This window comes from Acyrthosiphon pisum, chromosome A1 (assembly GCF_005508785.2).
Source record: "Acyrthosiphon pisum isolate AL4f chromosome A1, pea_aphid_22Mar2018_4r6ur, whole genome shotgun sequence".
In the NCBI taxonomy this organism is placed as follows: domain Eukaryota; kingdom Metazoa; phylum Arthropoda; class Insecta; order Hemiptera; family Aphididae; genus Acyrthosiphon; species Acyrthosiphon pisum.
This window is the reverse complement of record NC_042494.1, coordinates 131,717,236-131,735,905: the sequence shown is the minus strand read 5'-3', so window position 1 is coordinate 131,735,905 and position 18,670 is coordinate 131,717,236. Positions and strand designations below refer to the sequence as shown.

The following is an 18,670-nucleotide window of genomic DNA, read 5'->3' as shown; positions in this document are numbered from 1 at the left end:
CAAATTGTATGTCATGGTCTAAATAATTGCAGATAAGAATATAATTAGAAATTCAAAAATGTATAAGAACTTATAATTTATGTATTAAAAAATGTAATTATTATCTTATGTTGATCGTTGTAATAGTATAACATTCAAAATAAATAACAATATCCATACATTTTTAAGTAGAATTGAAAAAAATATGTGTACATAATATTGTCTTGTAAATATAGAAAGATACATAAATAATAACCAAAAATATGTTGATATATAAATATAATATATTCATATATTATATGAATAACCTGAATACATGTTAGGTTATACAGCGTAGATTTGTCTATCGAAGGTTCAAATTATAGAGCTAATTACAGATATAGGTATAATAGGTATGTATGTATTTATAAATAATAATCATCTATAATCTATATAATACAGTACATCTATATAGCTACAGCACACAGCTGCTGACTGCAGTCAAATAATCCAATATTATTTTGTGCACATGTGTTTTAAGATTAAAAATAATAAATGTACTTTTTATAATATTTTAGGTATACTATTTATACTACGTTTGTTTTGTTTCTGCTGAAATCTTCGCGCTGTGCGCACATACAATGTACCTACCAACTACGTGCATACCAGATAAGACCGTTTCCTGTACAGTGTACACTATACATGCAAAGAGCGAATATTTAATGCTACTTATATTGTATTGCCGACGTTCGTTCATTCACGACGAGGTCTACGATTCCTCATTGGGTCCTCACACGAATTTCGCATACACCACGAACTGATAGCGCGCGTGTTTACGTTTATACGATGATTATTATACTTACCAGAAAAAAGAGTCGGACATTATTCGGGGACTGGATTTTGAGTACTCATCTTGCCTCAGGTCACAGGAATCATGGAAGGATAGTTGGTTAGTATTGTTATTATCAGAGAACATACTATGAGAACTGCAATGATAAAAAACATAGAGTAGAAAACCACTACAATAGTGCTGAGATTTCATTAACATTTTCCGACGGTCGTTGTTTATTTTTCTTTATATAATAAGTTTAAGGAAACTATATAAGCTTACTACATAAAATATTAAATTATACAATAAATTATAAATAAAAATATAAATATAAATATTCAATTTTTTTTTTTGTTTTATAGGTACTTTACACCGCCATTTGTTGTCTCCGTCTTACGCAAGTGCGTAACATAGAAAATGTACGCTCAGCAGATCACGTTTAGCTTCGTTAGTTCAAAAATTAGAGTGAATCGACCTATTATGAAACTTGATGGTAAGGGTACTATCTGTGTTTGTATGTAGTTTTTTTTACTATAATTCAATTTTTAACAAGTTATGCGTATATATAATATAGCGTAAATTAAAAATGCTCATAAGTCATAACTTACTTAAAAACAGAACTATCGTACGAACATTGAACATTTTCTTATCATCAAGTTTCATAATAGGTCGATTCGCTCTAATTTTTAAGCTAATGGAGTTGATGTGATCTGTTGAGGGTAAATTTGTTATGCTACGTACTTGTAAAACGGAGACAACAAATATCTGTGAAGCGTAACTGTGTAGCGTCTTCTTAGTTCTAGAGCATCTGCAACCATAGCCATTAGCATTAATAGGGTTACATTTTGTTGAGGAACACGTGTATGTGGGGCGAGGATTCACCAATAAAAACCCGGGTGTTCACCATCTAGGAACTAGCGACGCCGGCCGATGATTGGTCTCAGAAAGTCAGACACGTTTCTTTCTTATGTTAGCCACAGCAGTCCACATTTATAACAATTAGATACTGCCATGGTTTAGAAACTGAAAAAACTTAAGAATGTCCCTTTTAAAATTATCAACTACAGCCAATAGAATATATTGCTGTAGGTTATACCTAGACATTTTAAAAATTTCGTTCCACCATCAACTATACATAAAAACATATTGTATCATCCAAAACTATCGCATTCTTCTTCGTTACATTATAAGGAATAGGTTGTAGGTATACCTATTATTTAGAGTTTATTAAATGCGCCGATGATTTTTTTAGTGTACCTTTCTCGTGTATTATCATTTATCTGTATTATTCTGTGTTATAACTCATGAGTCGTTTATAAACAAAGTCGATTACATACACATTAATAAAAAAATCATATAATATAATGTATACAAACAATATACATTTAGACGTATATCATTAAATATTTATAATAATATAAACAGCGCGTTATAGTAGCGATATTAATACCTGCAGAATACCTCTCCTTCTGTATAAATATAATATTATACAATATATATACTATATAAATACACTATGCGAACGCGTATAAATTATTCGCTTATCCTTGACTTACACTATTATATCGTCGTAATTCGTGTTTGTAGTTATTCAATGCGTTATAAAATTCACGTACGCGATTATACGCGACACAAATACCTCAAGCAGTCGTAACTCGCATGAGTAAAAAACGTATTCGCATGGTAATCGGCAGATAAATTATAATTATTTATTATATTATCTCTGGCCCGCAAATACTGGGCATGGACCAGTTTTGTCAAAAATAACAATATCGGCAAATACCTAGAAAACTTGCACTGTCGGACGTCCGGACCATAAATTTAATATATATATATTTGAACGGCCAGTACACCAATTATTACGATCACGTTCCGGCTAGTAGTGTGAAAAAACTTCTAGCCAAACGGGTCAGGTCAGGGGTTCCTTGTAAGTTTTTAACAAATATTTTAAAATATATGATATAATATGATTCGAGTACCGGTATACCTACAACGTTAACGGATTTTATAGCGTGAACTTGACTTTTTGCTGCGTATATACACTATCACAGTTCATAATTTCATATAATAATATACAATCAATTTCAGCCAGCTGTGTCTAAACCCCAAACCCGCCTGCAGTTACCTCCATCAGAAAATCGATTCCTGTGTTTGCAACCGGCCTGCGACGAATTGCGGACAACGCTCCGATGCTTGTCAGTTGATTTTTAGCTAGTTAAAAAGTGGAAAGTTAAACTGTAATTGAGTGTTTAGTTGTCAGTCGTCTTCATTCTCCAGCATAGGCGCAAATAGGGGGGGGGGCTTTAGGGGCTAAGCCCTCCCAAAAATGTCCATAGCCCCCCCCCAAACATTTCCTACGGTTTGTTTTAATCTTATTCAATATTATCAAAGTAAGGCTTTAGCCCCCCCAAATCACAAACGCTATTTGCGCCTATGTTCTCCAGTGAAAACTGATTTCAATTTTTGCAATTTTCATTTGTAGGAACCATACTTTCAGATAAACTTAGATTTTTATTTATCAACGTTTGAAAAATAATAATCAGCATTGTGCTTAAAAATGTACAGTTTAAAAAAGTTTGTATCAGCACAGGACAATCCTTAAATGGCATAAAGCCTAGTACTTAAAAATATAATACTTATAGGTAATAAAAATTCAAAAAACCAGAATTTAAATAAATGAGAGTGAGCATTCTTAAATATTTATTGTAGTATAAATACTATAATACTATGATAGTATTTACTATATTTTATGATTATAAAATATACACGGTATAGATAATGTACAAACCGAAGCAGACCGCAGAAGACGGTATCCCAAGCACAGTGTCCGACAGTCGAATCCATTCTGAGAACCTCTGATGTAGCAGCGACATAACCGCCACTGACGGAGCCGTCGGTCGGTCGTGTTGGTATAATACGCATAGTCGTCGTCGCGTATTATTATAGACGTTCGGTTTCAGTTTTGTTTGGTACCGGTCGTAGTAGTTGTAGTCATCGTCGTCCTCCTCTCCTACTCCACAACCACAGCCACCTCCACCACGGTAACCACCGCCACCATCACCTCGTCGTCGGGCAACGCCGAGCCCGTCCGTCCAGTTCGGTGCGCGCGCCAGACGACCGCTTGCCGTGGTCGCACAAACTCGAGCCCCGTGCGTCGTACCAGTCATCCTCGTTATTCCACTCCACCATCGCCATATTTTGCTGTTTGGCGCCCATTTCGATCCCTGTTATACCCACCACCCATCAGTGAAGACGTTTTTCCGATCCGTTTTACGCTTGACAGAATATTAATATTATATATAATATATACAAACACACTCGCGCGCGTACGTAAACTGCAGTGCCGCACGTTTTGGTTGTTAATTTTGTTTATAATTTCGTTTTTCGTGCTCCTTTCGGACCAAGTGCGCGAGAAAACCGTTTATCGGCAAACGCAGTGGTGTGCGCCTACCTACCTGTCTTCACGCCATCGTCTCGTATATGACACAGTAGCCGATTGCTTTGATGATGCAGGACGACGACGACGACGACCGCGGTCGACGACGTAATCATCTACGTCACTGAAGGACCCACATGAAGGTAAGAATAATTATAATATGGGACTTGGCAAACTTAGGGCTGACGCGAGTGACCCCCTCCTCCATCACCACCTGATTTTGATGCCCAAAAATCGATACACACTGTCTTACAGTATGCACACACATACACATATACACATAGGTATACACATAAGCGTACCGATGTACCTTTTATCACTCCGTATATTTATTACGAGTATATTAAAATATTATTACCTATGTACACGCGGACAAACACGCAGAGACGACTCATTGACTCATTGATTCATTGACGGAATAACTATTAACTACGTCTGTCGTCGTACGGCTCCTGCATAAAGTTATTAATATATAATATACGTCCTCGGGAAAATAGATGCGTATTGCTGCCCCCCCCCCCCCATCATTTGTAACACGTAGAACCTACCATAAGTCTGTTTTTAAAAACTATCTTTTGAACCTTCAACCTACCGACACTCAAGCGTGTGTGCGGTATGTGTAGGGCCACAACGAAAATTACGATACGAGGGTATATATTATATACATATAATAAACACACACGACGCCGTTGACGTATTATAATGGATAATTATTATTATATATTTTTTCGGTACCTGCCCTATATAGGAAACTGGATGGGGTCGATGTCAATGGATTAATAATAATATACGTCCGTCTTCCTATATTTCCGCGAACTCCGGCAATAGAGGGTTTCGTGTCATCGGGTACCTATTATATTATATTATACCTATTATATTGTTGACCGGTACTCCGGTGCAGCATAATAACAATAATATGATAATGTTTTTATTACTGTAGATGTACCTATTCCCAAAGTATTATTATATTATTATTAATGTTGTAGCGTTTTTTAAAAGTCGTCGGACCGAACTAGTTTCCCGGTAGGCCCGTTTGCGAACAAAATGTCAAAATCCATAGGAGAGATAAACTCGTTTCGTACACATATACATATTATACCTATATATAATATCAAACACGTCGGAATCTCAATAACAAGGTGTCAACTCTCACTTTATACGCATACATATACAATATCCATTGGCCTGTACGCATGTGTGTGTACAGTAGAAGTCAGTGGCGGCTACGAATATAATGTAGCGCATGTGTACGAGAATATAAAACTGTATTTGTGTGTGTGTGCACGCATGTGGTGTTATTAACAGATATTTTCTATAATAATAATAATTATAATATACGCGTGGAGAACGAACTCGCGGGTTTGAAACTACTCTCGGGAGTGTTGGATTATTTATATTATTATATTACTCCATCACTCGATGTTAAGGGTTTGGATTTTGGAATCCAGCGGATAGCGATATCGACCGCCGATGTAATACGCAGAGGTATAACACGCTTGCGAATTCAACACGTCAAAAATACAATAATATTGTCATGTACCTACATAATAATAATTTTATTATTATACTTGTGCGAACCGACGCGCTTGCAGTGCGTGGCCCGGGCCGCCACCCTGTCGCGCACGCATTGTGTGCCTACCTGTTGCCTACGTCCTACACGGGTATATTTTCGAAAGCCTGCAGTTAGAAACACCAGAAAATTCCACCGGTAATAAATGGGTTTCGTTTTATAGTTGTTGTAATATAAGAAACGCGTTGGAGACTCCCAAATCCCGAAATTTAACGACCGTCGTCGCGCCTCTCGGAGGTCGTTCCTCGACAGACGGATGCTTCGCGTGGTCCGACGACGGAAAAATAGTTATTCAACACGAATACCTGTTTTGGCAGTAACTCGATCTGATGGAGATTTATGGTCCGCGTCTCTCCTTATCGCGCGCTGGTTGCTGCACGCAGTTATATGTACATGTTACCGCCTCCACCACCGCCTAATATAGCTGCCCCACACACCCCACTGTAACATCGAAAAATTTATAACATACGCACATAAATACATAACAATATATAATATATTATTTAGAAGTACATTATAATGGTATAATGTAAAATCTGTTTCATTATGTTTATATTTTTTTTTCATTTACATCGTAAGTTAATACATAATTCGTATAATGATAACTTTTTTTTTTAATATGTACCTAAAAATAACATTTATCACCCAATAATATCACGAGCTTACATTACAGCAATTCAGATGTTACCTTTTGTTTTTTACGACGAATCCTCGTTTGATTAAAGTATATTAGGTGAAAAAATGTTAATATACAAACATTGAATCATTGATAATGTAAGATTTGACGTGCGTGGCGGTGACAGGTCTATATTATAGTATAGTCATAATCAGCTGCTATATGCCTATATACACTACATGCACACATAGTACATACTCACACACACACACACACACTCATATTTCTACGTGTTTTTATATACACTTAAGATGGATATAACATGGTTATGTATAATATATATAATATGTATTATATGATATGAATAAAAAAAAGGAAAACAACGCGTTGTTGTCATCGCGTAGTACGGTAGTCTCACAACTCCGCTTTTGCTCTTCCAGAATAGCTAATTAGCCACGTGCTGTACAGTTTGTTGGTTTTTATATATTGGTAGGTACATTTTGGTATGATAATATAACGCATGCGAACATAATATATTATTCAGAGCCTTTTAGCTATACCGCAATTAGCATCCTATTGATATTATGTCACTTTTCGGATTCATTAAACGATTTAACGTTGTTATAATGGCCCCCTGTTGGATAACTTCGATTTTTCAAGGCCACCCGTATACGACGATATTTTACATAGACATTATAATATATAGGTACATTGAAATTATTAACTACAATATATTATTATAAAATATTGTATGTTATATAATAATATAATGCGAGAGACTGCAAAACCGTTTTCGTCGCCGTTGACAAGAAAATAAAAAATATATGATAATTTACCGAGAACCGTATAATGTATACTGTGGTTTTTTTCTTTTGGTCATTCGCATAGGCATACCATATTTATACTTATATTGAGTTATATATATATATATATATTGTACACATAAGAGCGTGTCATGGGACATACTGCTGTCTCTAAAAAACGGTGAGCTGAAAAAAAATTGTTTACTTAACATTAACGTCCGCAGAATTCGACACACGATACGAGTAATAACTCTGGTGCGTGCGCGATTAACAATAAATAAATGAAAAATAAAAAATAATAGCCGACGTTGAGTCGTCGCCACTGATGCAGCGTTCGATTACATCGTCGCATCAGAATGATATTATTGGCCGACTTTTGCACCACCGAACGTCCGAACTACCAAAGAAGACTTTTAAACATATCTGCAGCGCTCCGTCGCCCATAATACATATGGCTTATGTGCTTTACTGATACCTATAATTAAGTGTTAGCGATATTAGATATTCGATTATTTGGCATTATTAGTCTAACGATAGTTAGAATTTTCAAGATTTAATAGTATATAATATATACGCCACTGATACAACATTCTTATACATACTACTAAAGCTGATTAATGACCTATAACGGCACATAGACATTCGTCATAATATATTATAATATACATTTACATTATACTGCGGACTTGATACCTAATATACCTATACCGAATTTGCTACTTATACAAGCTATGCTTCATTTATATACTGATGTAGAAACAACAAATTTGGACCTCTCGAACTGGTGTTCTGGTGTAATGCACTCCACTAAGCGGCCGTAGAAGACTTCAGCACTATTTGAAAGTATTAAACTGCATTTGAATATCGATCTTCAAGAAGATTTTTTTATTATTTAAACTATACATTTTTCAAATCATTGCAAAATTGTCTGATGTATAAATCATACTTAATTGTGAAAATAATAATCAATAGGTATTTATATTATGATTTATTATCTGACTGTATACATATAGGTAGCTTTAAGATTGTTACTCGTTAGGTAGGTTTAAATATTTCTTGGTTTGTAATTTGTATATACTTATTATAATATAGCAAGAATTCTGAATTTTTAAATAATCTACATCTCTATTGCATTACTTAGTTAACATTTTTTTTCCACAAAATGTATGTTTATACTAAAATTTGTTTGTATCCATTTTACATATTTTCTACGGCATCCACGATTGACGTGTAAAAAAATGTTATTAAAAATATGCAGTATGTTTGGATTGATATATACAAAGAATAGCTTAATGCTTATAGTAATTTATCAGGAAATAACTAAATAAGAGATTCTTAGTTCGTGTCTATAACATTACCTACAGCATACTTTTAATGACGCGTAAAGCTATATTACTGAAATGTTATCTTTTTTTACTAATGTATGTCTGTATTGGTATTTCTAGCGAGCCTAATCCATTAGTACCTTTTTTTCAATTTTGGGATAACCATATAGCCTATTAAATGGAGACCAAATTAACGACTGTAATAATCATATAGTTGGGTATATTTGAGCATTTCAGGAATTTCATCAATGTATTTTTTTTTTAGTCGAAATAAAAAATATTATTATATAGAATATCTGAAATATAATATAAGATTGGAATCCAGTGCATCCTCACAACCAGGTAGAATATTACAACAGTTTTCAGTTGAAATAAAAACGTTTTTCGTGTTTCGGGAGATGGAGGATTGTGTTTCAGTTAAGTAGTTATTGGTGTTTTGTAAATTTGCTTCGGGGCAGAAAGAGACAAGCATAATATTAGTATCGCTAACGCTGAGAGATTGAATGTCAAAATGTTGCAGATTTACAGACATCGCTATCGATGGTATCGAGTGTATATTATAATATTGTGCTGCGAGGAGAGAACAATCTACAGGTTTCCAGCTATATATAATACATATTATACATTTAAACCATTACGACGACGACTTACAAGTCTTTACACTACGGATCATGGTTGTATCAAACTTTTTATAATATACCAAAATCCAAATGTATAATGTTATTACTTATTATACTATTCGCGTGCACTTACAATACACCTGTGCGCATTACACACTGCACCCGCCGTCCCCGAATCGATTTCAGTTTACGTCATCAACACGCGATGCGGCGAATTTTTTCTGCGCTGCGATTTAAACAATTTTTTTCATATAATATTATATACTCACGCACACACACACGGCTTTCGCGTTCATCATATATCGCGTTTACGGTGCACACACACACACGCACACACACATATTTGTTCGTGTGTTTACGCGTGCCTGCGTTTGTATGTGTGTGTTAGGTATTGTATAGTCGGCACCTGGTCACGCACCTGGTCTCTGGGGATCCGGCGTGAGTATAAATGTATGTGTGTGAGTGTGTGTTTGTGCGTGTGTAGACGGGCGGGAAAAAGGTCGACCGCATTCCAGGGCCGGATCGCTCCCTCCAATGCAGCGTAGGAATGTCGTCGGCTCGTGACCCCGCCCCCCTCTACACCCCCGCGGCCACAACCGCCAACCCCTCTCCCCCGCGACGGCCTCACCCGATCCTCTATCGTACTAGGTCTCTCACTCTCACACTGCGTAAATATATACACACACACATACATATTCTGATCAAACAACGCAATCGTCGTCGATCTGATATAAACATATAATAATAATATATACCTATAATACGTATTATATACATACCTGCGCAGTCGAAGGTACCTACACCTATACATATATAAACCTTTTTTTCTCGGATTTTATTATTATTATTTTTTTTTTGTTTTCCGAACGCTCATCTCCTCTCCCGAGGCGACCATTATTATTATTATTACTATTATTATTTTACCACCGACGGCTATATAGTATATACGTATTTGAAATTATGCGCTACTTTATAACATACACCCTCCCCCTGAAGATATTTTTGTATTTTCTTTGGGACTCTACCGTCAGACCTGGTAGACTGCGGTGAGACAAGGGGCAGGAACCACTGAGGCAGGTTTTTTTTTATTTACGACAAAAATCACGGTCCATTCGTATACGCTTATATAATGACGACGACGACGACGAATAAAATTATATTATAACCATAACGCACTAGGTCCTGTAGGCCCGTAGGATGCGAGGCATATTAACAATAATAATATAATATATTTAAAGACAAAAAGTCGCGCCAATTATTAATGACACACACACACACACACACACACACACGCGCGCGGGAGCGTCCGGGCGCAATAACATTCCACGCGGGGTAGATAAATCGAAGAATGATCGTACACACACACACACAACAATATACGAAAACAACGTTGAATCACATTTTAACCGCGATCGCGCGCCGAGAACCGGTTCGAGCCGGCACGGGGGGAAATATATACGCATACGTTGGAGTCGGACGAAGACGCGTATATTACGCACGCGCATACTTGTAAAGAAGGAATAATAATCATTTTTATTCAACAGCGGTGTGCGCGATGTATATATTATAATATTACATTTTCGTTGTGTACGATAAATAGGTACACGTGCACGCGCGTCCGCGGCCGCGTATATTATTATAGTTACAAGAATATTATTATATTATTTATTATATCGTGCGGATTATACATGCCTAGGCTTGACTAGGGTGTTCTTAGCATCCCCTAAATAACTTGATTAATTATGCACTTACTAAATGTGTATAGGTATTAATTATTCGTGTAGTGTAACGAATACATTGGCTACAGACTATACAGCATGAACGATTTTCGTACCGATCACTGTTAAATTTTGAAAAAAATTTAACTAATGTCAATAAAAAAAAACTTAAGATAACTTAAGATAATTACCTAACCTAATAGTTAATACGAACCACGATTTAAGATAGTCTACTACTATCTTAAATCGTGATACGAACACTCAACGCACCGAAAAACGGACTGTTCGTCAATCATTCCAATCATAAAACTGTATTAATTACCAACATGACAAATATTAATAATTAAGATATATAATATTATATTATATAGGACATTTGGTTTCTGCACGGAGTTATTAGCCAGGACGTTTGGTACCTCAGAATTTTAAATCATTTCAATATTGGTTCATATTTTCATAATTATTTCTTCATGTATTTCTGGTCAAGTCAGTAAATAATTTTTCTAAATATTTAATAAACATTTTATTTTATTTTACGAAAGTGACAATTATACAAGTACAAATAATAAAATTACAAATAGTTAATAAGAGTTAAATAACAATATGTCTCATGATCACTAACGAATTATTATAACGTCTTACAATTATATTAGGGCATTTTTATCATTTTATTTTTGGTGTAAAAATAATTTTGTGTTATTTAACTCTTAAAGTTACTTGTAAGTTGTAAGTATATTTGTATTAGGTATTACCATTTCCGTTTAATAACAAATTACCTATGACTTGACCGAGAAATATAATAACTAATATTGTTCTAATTTACGAACTTTATATTATAATTCCTACTGCTAGGTATTCAAATGTTTCTGAAGAATTTAACTAATAAAAATAATGGTTTGAAAAACCGGTGTACCAAACACGTCCTATACAATCATTATAGACCTGCAAGGACCAAACGTCCGTAAACTGATTTTTTCGATGGCGATGAAATGGCGGCGGTTCTATACAGATTCGAACACATAGCACACGGACTACGGTTATAGGTTTAACGTGTCAAATCGGAATGTCGTATATGCGACGGGACTCGACGTGGATATAACCGAGAAAGTAAATGTTATAGGTACATTATATTATACACATCAATAATAATATAGACATATAGTTTGAAATGTCCGTCGAGTCGACGGCGCCTCGGTCAAGTGGAAGACCCGTGCGCGTATAATAATAAATAGCTGGTGTAGTCTGCGCACATTCTATAATTTTATATATTATAGGTATACGTTTACTAGGCGTTTATACGGCCGTTACTAGGCGCGACGATCGCATAACACTTAACGGTGATTCACTATAGGTAGATATACATATATGTATTATATAAGATGATACAGGCTAATAATTATATTCATCGTTTGATTGTAATAATTGTTTTTTCGTTCGTTAAAACGCGTACCTATATTCTATGTGGAGCCGTGGGCTTGGGTGACATGTATTCATGCTATCGACGTTCGAGGTATAGTGCGTACCTATATATATAATACAGTATACACTATATTATAATATGTATACTGTATATTTATAATATATAGGTAGTACTGTTAAAGTATTTCAATTTAGACTGATACACATGTTTAGGTAGGTATATGCAATGCCGTAAAAATCATAGGTGCAGGCGATGCACATCACTGGGGCCCGCAGGGGCGAAGGGCCCTTAGCGGATGGACGTAAATTTTTTTTTTAATTTGATTTATAATAATTGTATTATTATTTTGTATTTAATTTCATATAGCAAATTGTAAAAGCCTGGTCCGTTTTACTTAGAATTGTTCATCTAAATATTGGAAAAATTACTAATCCTTGATTTTATTCAACTGTATAAGTCAGATGTGACTTCAGATTTGTAAGTAATATTTACCAGTAATATATCAGTATTAAGTATTGAAAAGATTATTGCTGATTTCGCAAATGCTAAAGCTCGGAAGAAAATGTTTTTTAATACTTAAATGTTATAAAATATGCGACAGGTATATTATTATATAACAATAGTAATAATTATTTTTATTTTTATTTTTAGTGTTACATAAAAACTAAAATTGTTATTCTTATATTTTATTGTAAATAAATTCAATACATCCACAAATACTATCCCGTCTAAGGAGTATAAATTACTACGATGTGAATTCAGTCCGACTTTTTAATGTATCTCAAGAAGGAGGGGCCCAGGCATTTGTTTGCACCTGGGTTTTTGACTCTCTAGTTACGGCACTGGGTATATGTTTTTAAATGCAGTATGTATTAATAAATAATAACCTATATCGGCTGGGCATACAGACAGCGCGATGTACTCTGCAGTAATATATTAAGTGATTCTACTGATACTGATACATTTCGAATATAAGGAATGAGTTACATCGTACAGTATACTGTACGATGTAACTATAGGTACAAAAAGTTAAAATATATTAATTACAATATAGTATATTCTTATTTCTACTTTAGAATAAGGAATTAAAAATGGATTTTCCTTGTCATTAAACAAAAATTAAAAAAATTGTTTTTTAACCGCGAATTTTGATTATATAAAATAAATATTTTTAGAACTTTAATAGTTTTTGAAATAATGTATGTCTTACGTTTAATTGATCCCCATTCCCCAGGTATATAATATTATATTGCTCTGGACGTTTAAAACTATTTCATAGAAATACCCATGCAATCTATATAAAAGCGTAAATGTGGTAAGAATGCGTAAACAATATCGTGAATTATAATTGTATATAATATACAATGTATACGGACGAGAGGGTTTAGGATTTTTTTTTTCATTTTACAACAATAATGTAAATAAAAAAGAGTGCCTATAATATTCTGCTTTTTATAAATTCTTTATTATATATATTATATTATATTACAGTCACTGACGTTTCCCATGTCCCTCGCTAATTTGAAGTAATAAAACTGCGAGTGCGGTGTGTGAATGTGTATATACATAAAGTTTAACCACATAACTCGAGGGGCGACGGACGACTGGAGCACAGACTTGCGGTATATAGTAGACAATACACATGTATGGAATAGTTTAAATCCATCGTGTAAATATTTTATAACTATCACATGCTATAGTATAATGTGCAGGCATGCCTAGTTAGTCATTTTTCCGCCCGGTCGTCAGTCAGAACAAAAATGTATTTAAAGTTGTCAACCGCACGAAATCTCATCTGTGCTTTTAAAGTCCATAAGTATTATTATATTATCTACATGCATTTTGACGTTTCACTAAATTAGTATATAAACAAAGTTCATTATTATATTGTGTACAGCTACGCCGTTGTATGTTCCTCAGGCCGCGCTACGTATCTATATCGTTTCAATGTATACAGTAACGATCCGAAGTTATTGTATTATAATTTTATTCAAAAGTTGTAGAAATATAATTTTCTACGATAGAATCACGCTGAAAATGAAATCAATGCTTTAAATACTGTATATCAGTATTCGTAAGTTGGTTATTAATAAACCTAGCACTAATGCTAGTTCAATTTATGCTTAATTGTATAAATATGACCTATAGGTTTGCATTTTGTATTCGTTTAGAAAATGGCACTAATAGTATTTATTATATATTGTCACCTGCAAATGGTTTTTATATACCTAACAAAAATATTTACATTTGAAAGTGTGAGAATTTGTTCTTATCACTTATAAGAGTTTAAAACCAGCGTATATAAAATTCACATATTGACATTTGTTGTATATATAAACACAACACCGTCGTTCGTTTCGGCTGTTGAAATTTACGATAATATTATTAAGGTTCGATTACGTGGCATCGGCGACGGGTTTTTGGGACGCGCTTTCGAGTTTCTGGCTTCGATCGCTGTAGCAATTAATGCAACAGCAGCTATATAACTATATACTTAACTATATACCAATAACACTGTGCTGGGAACGGTTTCCTTTCTGCGATAACGAAACTTACACAGTGAACTGAGTAGTTCGGCATCTCGTGCGAGCACCGCCTATATAATATATAATGTAAACACCTACGATAATTTCCTCACGTATTTTTCGCAGAACTATACCGAATCGATATTCCCATTTAACGCATGCACGAGCAATAATGCCGGGCACCCATTAACAGTTTTTAAAATTTTTTTTTACCCAAACGAACCTTATATAAACCTAAGTAAAAATCAGTTTAACCGATACATTTATATTATCATTGGTGTAATATTATAAAATAATAATATACATATTAAATTATCTAAATGTAGCTACTGCCGGTCTAAATCAATACACAAATCGAACAGATTTGTTGAAAATCGATCGGATAACTAGATACATAATATAAGTAATGAATAATCGGAAAACGCGAAAAACCGATAATAGGTACAATAAATAATGTATTATGTATATTATGTTCATTAAAATTAAATGCGCAACACTATACGCGATTCGACAAAGTCTCTCGCATCATACTACTTTATTCCTAATTTGAGGGACCTATGCGGCTAACGGCTGTACTTATTTCCTGTGCATACAACATTTAAAAAGTTTTACAAAAGTCGTTACCATCCATGTCTTAAAATACACGATATGGTGTGTCTTACACTCTTACCGCGGTCGTTCTCGTCTATGGTAGTACGATCTACCTATATGATGTACCTACTTATCCGCATCATGCCTAAACTTATATTACTATTATTAGAAAGTAGAAATTAATAAATAATAACTTACTATCATAAATTATTTTTTTTTAATAAATATGAAAACAATAATTATTATTTGAACCAAGGCAAATCAATATTAATATTATATAATTATATGAGTCCTATAATAACTGTAAAATGTATATTATAGGTAGTTGAATAATAATTATTCAAGATCATACGAATCATATTATTAATGGGAAAAAGTAACTCAATTGATGGTGACAAACCTGCTATTACCGCTAGACAGCGCAACACATATATGGATGTGTCACAAATGTTATTAATATTAATAATATTATATTAGTACAAAAACGTATGTAAAAGGTATTAGGTATTCAAAATAAAGTTATCATTTGTAAATTTACGTACGTCGTATGTATTATGTATGTATTATGTATGTATTTGAATGGTATAATGTATAATATTATTAATATATCTGATTATGAACGTAAATATATATATTATACACAATTAATATGATATTTTAATATTTATAACAGAGATTGTGTGTGTGTGTGTGTTAGTTAAATCATGGAATTTGTGAAATGCCGGTGTTTTACTTTCTCCCGAAGTATGTTTATAGTAAGCTCCACGTGATTAGTATTCAGACACTTCCTGGACACAGTAAAAAAAAAAATACAAAATACGAAACAAAACAAAACGTGACAATGGGTTATTATTGATAAACTAATATCGACGACAAGACGATGATTATTATTTTTTTCTACCGCTTACCCGATCGGTTGCGCGTGTGCTTGGATCCATCGTACTGGATCCATCGCCTCTGACGGCCACGAAATGCGCTTAAGGTCGCTAGCGATCGTATTATATTATTATTATTATACTCGCGGTATTATATATTTATACGTATAGACTATAGGTACTACGGACTCGCGTGTAAAGATGACATGCCCGGAATACTTAATGATAATTTATTGTTGTCGGTCAGCGGTCACAGTGTGTGTGTGTGTCTGTATGCGTACATATAATATTATAACGTGTATATATATATATATATTATGTATATACACTTATCCGGTCGCCCTCGACGTGTGTATAAGCTCGTATACGTATAATAATATAAAACATAGTTGCATCATCCAGCCAGCCACCGCGGATAAAAAAAATTAGTTCTTGAATAACGGAATTCCTCGGACGGTGTACGGTGGTACATAATATTGAGGTATCTGTGTATATTTATGTATATGCAGTGCGCACCGGTTATAGGTTATATTATTATTATGAAGAGACGCATTTACGATAATATATGTATATACATATTATATTATGCTTATTATTATATTTACGCTTGTCGTATATGTACACGATGTACACGCGTATATATATATATCGTAACAATGATGCGTAATAAATATATACTCACATACTAGTGAAATACCTCTTTCGAGATTTCGAGTGGGTCCTTCAGGGCGCACACGCGGTCGTCATTACGGCGGCGATCGTTTTACAATATTATACTGGACAGTCGTCGCGCCCCCGGTAGGATTGTTTTGATATGGGGGGGGGGGGTGAGTTGGTTGTTGTAAATCGAAATAGCATTCGTGAGTGCAGAGTGTGTAACGTGTACAATAATACTATACAGCAGTGGGTTCACGGGCGAAGTGATAGAGCGGCACAAGGGTACCATGAAAAATATTGGTTTACCACATATTACATAATAGGTAGGTACATATATGCAGTCATACATCTAAACTTTAAAAAACTTTCAACTAATAAATAATAGTCGTTAGAAATTTTTATTTTTGCATCGAAATTCTAAAAAAAAAAAAAAAAAATGCTGTTACAAAATATGAAATTAAAATGTTTATGTTGTTATTCAAAAAATTAAAAACCTTACACAATGTGGTAAACATAAGAACTAATACTCTACGAGTAAATGAGTGTTTACGGCAGTTAATAAAGTCACCCAGCTAGGTATATTATATTATAGTAAATATACGACTCGACCGGTTAAGCTCCAATGATCTCGAGTGTTTAGCGGCTTGACGTTGTGTTATTATACTTGTATCACCATACGTAAATCATGTATTATAATGTTATATACATAGGACATTCCTCGAGAAAACGAACAAAGATCTCGAAGCAATATAATATTATACACGCATTATAATATATTATATAGGTCTCCCGTCGTCCCGACCCTTCGTCCGCCGCGGTCGGTCGTCACAATAATAATAATAATTAGCCGAAAATAATAATAACCACGTTCCTCGACCGGATACGATGGCTAGTGCGTATTTTAACACTATATCACTATAATATACGCACTGTCTATACACAGAGTATAATAATAATAATATGCGTGTACTATAATATAATCTCTGTATATACACACGCGGACCATTGTACGGGCATAAAGACGTTGTCGTTGTGGCGACAACACGGTGATGTTGTCTAGCTGCGCGATTTTTTTTCATTGTCATAACTTATATTATACACCGCACATATACTCGGAGATAGATAAAAATAAGAAATAAAAACGATTTTCGTTCGAGTAGGAAAAAATGTAACAATTTTTATGGTATTTTAATAACGGCTATTACGGAGCGCGCATTTCGATGCTACATAATTGGTCGGTATCCTTGCTGTACTGACTCACAGTAGCTGCAGTAGCAGTTCTACACTTAAATCTACTATAATGGTGGTCGATCACATAATAACATCAACATAATGTAATCCCGTAAATTACCCAGTCATATTAGTTATTAATTTTTTTTTTTTTAGTTATTAATTATTATTTATTATTATATATATCATATTATTATTATGTACGGGTTTACTTTCGTTTTTATTTAGTCGATGATTAAAGTATATAATTATTGTATTAAAATATTATATGGAAAAACAGTCATTCATGTACTATATATAATCGTAATAATCTTACGTAAAATTTCAATTTTTTTGAAATTGTTTAATTGCACGTTATATATATATATGTGTGTGACACGTAACGTACTGTTTTTGTAGGAAGAAAAAAATTATATTATTGCTTACCATGCATGCGGTGGTGGTCTCGAGTATAGTTCTAATTTCGCATTGCAGACAAATCACTACCTCCCAACTGA

At 34.0% G+C, this 18,670-nt stretch overlaps 1 protein-coding gene across 1 annotated transcript in view; it reads left to right on the top strand.

Annotated features, from left to right (window-relative positions):
* The first annotated feature begins 3,758 nt into the window (after nt 1–3,758).
* Nucleotides 3,759–18,670, top strand: part of LOC100165784 (protein expanded) — a 33,137-nt gene continuing 18,225 nt past the window's right edge. Inside the window, 1 exon segment of the mRNA XM_001946170.5 lies at nt 3,759–4,366. The gene's annotated coding sequence lies outside the window, so the exon portion shown is untranslated.